Consider the following 7651-nt stretch of genomic DNA (forward strand, 5'->3'; position numbering starts at 1 on the left):
TACAACAATAAAACCTAAGAAACCACCGTACAAACATGAAAATACAGTATACAACAAATAAAGCCTAAGAATGTTAGAAATTAGAAGTATATATAATGTAGGATAAAAGTATCTTCAAATTAATATATTTTTTTTGTTTACTTAATGGATATTAGAAATATAATGTCTGATGATTTAAATTAATTGGGAATGGACTGGAAAGGATTTATAAATTGGATTGAACTCAAATTTTGTAAAGGATAAAGGAATTAGATTAGAATTAGAATATATTAGATTATTAGATTAGATTAGAATATATTAGAAAGAGAAGTGAATGAACAGTAATATAAATATAAATATTAAAAAGAAAAGTGAATGAACACTAATAAAAATAGAAATGAATGAATAGTATCGGGTACCGGTATCGGTATCAAATTTATCAAACTGAGTGTATTTTCGGTATCCGTTCGGCACCGGTATTCATCGGGTTTTACCCTCAAATACTGGTGCCGTACCAGTACCGACCGTATCAAGCCGTACCGTACCAGGTATATTCGGTACCGGTACCCACTTTTGAGGATTTCGGTAACGATATTTTCGGTACCGGTTGGTACAAAGCTCATCAAATCCTGTAGCAACGTAGCAATGCAAGTAATTGCACAGTTTAGATTACTTTTAATACACACAGTAAGTATACTGTATTTCGTTTGAATGTGGTTTTATATACACAACAACTTATTTTGCTTTATTTTTTGTATTTTTACGTAATGAATGAATTGTAGCATGTAAAATTAACTTAGATATTTAGATTACTGATGAGCAAATCGTATCAAATCCTGTCATCAAACCGGTATCGTATCGGTACCAAATTTACTATACCAAATCATTTTCGGTACCAATTTGGTACCCACCTTTTGGCGTTTTCAGAATCGTTTCTTTCGGTTCGACACCGGTCTAGCACCATGCCTATATTTATTGATTTTTACCTTCAAATACCATACCGTATTGTACCAAGCATTTTCGGTGCCGGTACCTAATTTCAAAGATTTTCCGGATCGGTACTTTCGGTGCCGTTACCGGTACCGAGCTTATCCATATTTTAACGTGTTAGCACCGTAATAACTGAACTGAAAACAACCGAATTTCCAACGTGTAGGACGTGTGGGTCCTATTATTGTATATTAGGTTATTTAAAATCGCTTTTTTAGGACGGATTGACTATCTTTTTCACGACATTTTTATTTATGTTTTGATATTCAGTATCTGCTTGCCGTTACTGACACGCGTTTTGCAGTCATTGGGTCCCCGCCGCAACGCGCGGGCGGAAATTTAACTAGTCTAAATAGTTTTGACTTTTATACATATAAATTACAACCTATTAAATGCTGTAATTTTTAATAGTGTAAGTGTGGAATTTACCATATTTGATTATGGGTTGGCAATGCCTACAAATCTTGATCAATGTATGTTTTTCGCAACAGTTTCATTAATATAGTTTGAAGAATAACGAAAAGAGACACAATTAAAAGTTTTTTAGGTGTCAAGAGTATCACACAAACATAACACAGATTAGCAATTGTGCAAACATTAATTTTTTGAATGAGAATGCTTATATACTTCTAAATTATATCAAATAAATTCTAATCTGCTTTTACTTGGAATTGAACTCAAGACTCCTACTAAGAGGCAAAGCCTCTACCAAGGATGACACGCAAACAACATTTAGTCAAATCTTTTGGGTTAAATCATTTGACTTTGGCTGATGAAAAATAGAGATGTATGTGTGGTTTATAATTATCAAATAACTCTAAATTTAAATAATGATACATGGTGGAATTAAGCTTTATTGGGTTTTTTATTTAGTAATTCTTAGCTTGTTGATGTGAAATACAAAAGTATCTTCAAACTAATAAAATTCATTTATATTTTACTGTGATTATTAAAATAATACAGGACTAATAAAATTCATTTATAGCATCTAATTATCATTCAAACCCTCTCAATCAAGACTCTCTCGTTACATCTATTTTAGGTATTTTCATATGAGAAAAAAAATGCTTATGTGTCAGCTACGTAACAACACTTTTTTCTCAACCAACCCTCCAACCAAGTCCCATAACACATAACACATAGCCTAATCTAAACCTCAACCAAAAGAAACAATCTTTATTACACATCTACACCATGTTACCGTTAACTACGAAATGGGTTCAAACAAAAAAAAAATTAATAAAGTAATTTAACTATTCAAAAGAACTAGGTTTGTTTGGGCCAAAACCTTATCATATTTTACATATTTTATGGGTCCAACTCCAAATCTCCAATGGGCTAAAAACCAGATTTACCCACAGCCATTGCTTGATTTGATACCGAATTAGGAAAATGTTTTTGTTTTGGTGATTAACTGATCTATGGTGTTTTATAGTTACCATTAATAATTAGACTTGTTTATTTCAGCTGTTTCGACAATTGAATGGCGCTAAATTGCGGTTCGGTGACCAGCTTTAAAGGTTTCTTGGTGGAGATAGCCCATTAATTTAAGGTGTTCTGAATTTTTTTTTATCATGCAATCATATAATAATAAAAAAAAGATAATAAATAAATTAAAACAAATACCTAATAGATTTGTCATAATTTTTTTCATAGCTTGAAATCGTTGCATCACTTAGTCGTCTTTTACTTTATCAAAAGTTTCTTTTTCGACCGCACAAATCATAACATTGTTCAAATATTTCGGCCCATTCAATTGCGTAAATCCGTCTTGACAAACTTCAATTTAGAAAAACATCTTTCAATGGTTGGCGGTGCAACCGGTAAAACCAAAGCTAGCTTCACTAGCCAATAAATCAAAGGACAAGAACAATGTGTTCCGGTTTCCACCAAAAGACGAGCAAGATCACTTATTTAATTATAATATAGTTTTGGGTCTTGGGCTAACATTATCAATTATATTTATGGCTTCATTTCAATTCTATAATTGTTAATTTAGGCTTATTTTATCATTCGGGCTTAATTGCTCTACAAGTTTTTGGGTTGTAAAATGTTTGGGTCTGTAAAAAAAATTGGATTTTAGTAAGACCGTGGGGTATGGTGGGCTTGAATTGGGGCTTGGGTTGGGGCATGAGTTGACACGTGGAAAACAAACTCAAACCCACGCCCATGGGGTATGGTGGGGCTTGGGTTGGGGGCATGAGTTGACACATGGCGGCATGTGAAATGGCTAGTTTGGTTTGGCCATTGAGAACCTGCCATGTCACCTTGCTAGCCCGCCCCATGCCCGGATTCAAAGCCAAGCCCCAAGGGCCATGCCCCAACCCAAGCCCACCCGGGATGGTGGCTTGGGCGTTTTCCCCCAACCCAAGCCCCATACCCCATGGCCTAATATCAAGTATCATATTTTTTGGTTAGGGGTATCCTCATATTTTTAGGGGTATTCTCGTATTTTTAGGGGTATTCTATGTAAAAAAAAAACCATTACGAATACGGGGTTGAACACTATGTTCCGTCCCTGCTCGTCTATATCTCTGCTGTTGACACCACATTGTTGTATATAAAAGTGACAAATATAAACTTACAACATTGCTACAATAAAGGTGAAAACACCTATGGAAAGAACGAAACAACACACTTATTGATTCCACTATTTGATCACAAAGACTTTCTCTGCTACTCAGAAATAGGTATACATTTTTCGTGTTACTTTTGATATCCAGATATAAACTATTTGAAATCCAGATAACGATATGGTTGTAATTACATGATTACCATCTTAAATTCATAGAGTGGCCTGGTTTCCAGAATACGCTTAGGCTTAGGTAGTGTTCGTATCATTGATTGTAATGTAATTGGAATGTGAATAATGGAAATGGAATGTGAATTCATGTAGAAATTGAAATTTGATTTGTAATTTAGATGTGTTTATTTGCAAAATGGAATGAAATTTGGATGGAATTGAAATGTAGATTTCCTTCCTTATGTTGTTTAATTCCAATTCATTTTCTTGTTGAAACAACAAAATAAGGAGTGAAATCAATATTCCAATTCAACCAGGATTCAATTCCATTATGTGAAACGAACACTACCTTAGTATACTGGATAACGGATCACACAACAATTACTTTTGCAGTGATGACTTGGCGTCGATTAAATAATTTAGGTTGATTTTTTTAACAGAAAGAATTTTTTTTTCTTGCTCTGTTTTTAATCATACCGTTGAGCAAATTTGACTTCCTTAACTTCCGTAAAGAAAAGTTAAATTGGAATTAAGTGGTTATGTTACACGGATAAAAGAGACACTTTTTGGTCTGGTTTCAAACCTAACTGTTTTGACTAAAATTAATAAATAATCAAGAAAAAAATTGTTTTTATGCATTAGATATTGGACCTATGATTTTAGGGGAGTGTATAGATTTGTTTTGGGCCTTAGATTTTCCTATATTTTTGTTTGTTTTAACGTCGTGACGTTGCCGTCATTATACTCTTATATATTTGCTACTATATATACTTTACTCACCACTCTTTATGTTAGTGGTAGTTTACTACTATCGTTAGGCTATGGGGTATGAGGCGGGGGTTTGAGTGTGGGTTGGGAGAAAACGCTCAAGGCAGCACCCCGGGTGGGCTTGGGTTGGGGCGTGGCCCTTGGGGCTTGGCTTTCAAGCCGGGCGTGGGGCGGGGGGACATGCTAGCTGGCTTGCTCTTTTTGTATTATTTTTTTTAACAATCTGCCACACCCAACCCAAGCCCAACCCACGCCCCGCCATACCCCGGGGACACGTAACCAGGCGATGGGGGCCTCCCATTCCACGTGTCAACAAATGCCCCAACCCAAGCTCCACCATACCGCATGGTCTTATTACTTATTATTACTTTTTTTTATGGTTGTTGGCTTGTTGCTTTGATTCCATTGTCCACATTTTATGTTATCTGGATTACGATATGGTATACGTAAAAAAATGAAAAAAAGAGGTTTTGTACCAATACTTGTAAATGGGTCAATCTGGGTATGTTTCAACTCAGATGGGTTGAATTCATCAAATTAAGAAAATCAACTAAAAAGCAAAAGGGTCTAAAGTTATATCCTAAAAGTGTATTTTTAAGAATATTGTAATCATGTTTACATATTAGTCGTTTGTAATTTCCTTGAAAATAGACATAAAGTGCTTGTGGGTGAACATACTTGTTTTGACCCTTTACATGACCCATCTATTTTGCCATCTCTAGAAAGAGCATATATATTGAAACTGTTGTTTTTGTAACACTAAAAAGCGGCTTGTTGGAGAAAATATTGATTATAGTTGTTTATATGTTTGCAGCTGAAGACTGCTACCATGACTCTCGTTCTTGTGGCAACGCTTATTGTGGTGTTGACTCGGGTCTGTGGTTTTCTCTTGCCTCGATGCCCACGTGATGATATGCTACCTAGGAATCATACTTGTGATTATAATCGGGCCACAGGTGCTAGTTTTTAGTTTAGAGTTAATTACTCTTTTCGTCCCCGTGGTTTGTCAAAAATCACTATTTCAGTCCATTAGTTTAAAAATTGCAATTTCAACTGTAGTTTCACTTTCGTAACCATTTCAGTCCCTGTACTTAACAGAATAATGGATTGAAATGGTTACGAAAGTGAAACCACAGGGACTGAAATGGTTACGAAAGTGAAACCACGGGGACTGAAATCGCAATTTTTAAACTAATGGACTGAAATAGTGATTTTTGACAAACCACAAGGACGAAAACAGTAATTAACTCTTTTAGTTTATCTAGATACTTCATGTTTTGGCTTGTGTAATTACTTTAAAATGATAACTCAAATTTAATTAACATTGAGAGAGTGTCTTTCAGCAGCCTGCAAAAGAGATCATAAAGAAAGAAAATTGATTGGTGAATAAAGTAATATATATATATAATATATATAGATTATAAGCAATTTATTAGTGGTTGTGGAGATTAAATATTATGCCAAAGATCTGCAGCCTCTTACAATTTGATCTCCTAGGGTGGGATGGGACATCCATAAAATGCAAGTTGCTTAAAAACCATGTGTTGATTGCATTTAAAAGCCATTGAAAATGCCTAACTTATAATAACAAGAAAAAGTGCAAGTCAAACCTTTTGAAGTTTTTGCAAGCCCAAATCTTTGCAGGCTTGATATAAAGGATCGTCGCAAAGTGGTCCAAAAGAAAGCGTGTAATGGGTCGAAAAGCACCTAGACAAGGCTTTTGCATTAAGTTGACTTTGAGTAAACGCTTGGTTTTGAATAAAGAGATTACATTTGGGTCCGTTTGGAGGAAAAGGGTGATCGGTTGTCTTCATTCGACTCATGCCGTCATGCTTTGGTTTTGGTTATGGCTTCCTGTTGGGATTGAACCCTAACAGAGGAACAGATAATGTAAAGCCAAAACCGGATCCCATCAGTGGACACTTAATAAGCAGCAGTTTACTCTAATCTCTCCCCTTGACAGTGGTTATCTAACAGCTGATGGAAGTTAAGTGCTGCTCAACTACAACAACTGATAAACCAAACTCTGATGATTATCTAACAACTGCTGAAGACAAACTCTGTTGCTCTATCTACTGCTGTATCCTAAGTACTGCTGAAGACTCAAGCACTGCCCTCTCAAAGACTGATCACCTTTGAAGAAAGCACTGAAGACTCAACATCTGTGCTAAGGCTACAACAGTGGAACGTGAAGCAGTAATTTCCTTATGTTTTGTATTTTAGTGATTATCAGATGTTACATAACAGTAGTTTGTATAGAGCAGTATTTATAGTTTGTTAGGTCGTTAGATGTCACTATCATGGTGACGTCAGCTGAAGCATATCAGTAGTTTGGTTTGCCTATAAGTATGACAGTACTCTGTACTGTTACACTTGATCGTTTTGAGTGAGTTTTTCTCCTCATTTCATTCTTTCATCTTGTGCAACCAACTCTGGTGTATCAGGCTGAGGGGGAGTTTAGATTGTAAGCTTTGACTGTAATCTTATGCTTTTATGTAAATCTTTTGACTCAATGAAAAGCAATTGTTTATCAATCTACACTTTCCTTTGTTTGTGTTTACAAAGTTTGCTACTCATTTCCGCTGCACTTATTCGTTTTATGCAAACAAACACAATCACAGACAGCCTCCGATCCTAACAATTGGTATCAGAGCTTGGACAGTCAAAATGCGATCTAACAATCAATTTGACATAAAAGTTCAGCTCAAAAGTTATTGATACTAAAGGATTGGTTGTATTCAGTTGAAAAACAGAGTAACGAGTGAATCATGGTCAAAATGGTCATTCAAAAACTCTGTAAATCAACCAAGATGTCATATGACACACAAATCTCACACAACAAGTGTTTTCATGCATATGTCACTCATAGTTTCAGATCTGTAAAATATCTGATAAATTATAGTATCACTCAAGGTTTTCAAAATTGATTTCAACTGTTGTTTTGATATTTGTGATGTTCTCAATAAACACTAAAGTATGTACCTCAGTTCAGCAAAATCTGTGTTCATCTAAAACACTAGAATACAGCTGACATAGAAAAGAGGGAATAAAACTTTGGTCAAAATTTCTCATGTGCTCAAAGGGAGGTTGAGTATCTTCAAAAGGATCAAATCAATTTTGTCCAAAACACATTGAGAAAATAAGGTGTCAAATCAGTCCTAATCATAAGTA

Source organism: Helianthus annuus, chromosome 8 (assembly GCF_002127325.2).
Source record: "Helianthus annuus cultivar XRQ/B chromosome 8, HanXRQr2.0-SUNRISE, whole genome shotgun sequence".
Taxonomy (NCBI): domain Eukaryota; kingdom Viridiplantae; phylum Streptophyta; class Magnoliopsida; order Asterales; family Asteraceae; genus Helianthus; species Helianthus annuus.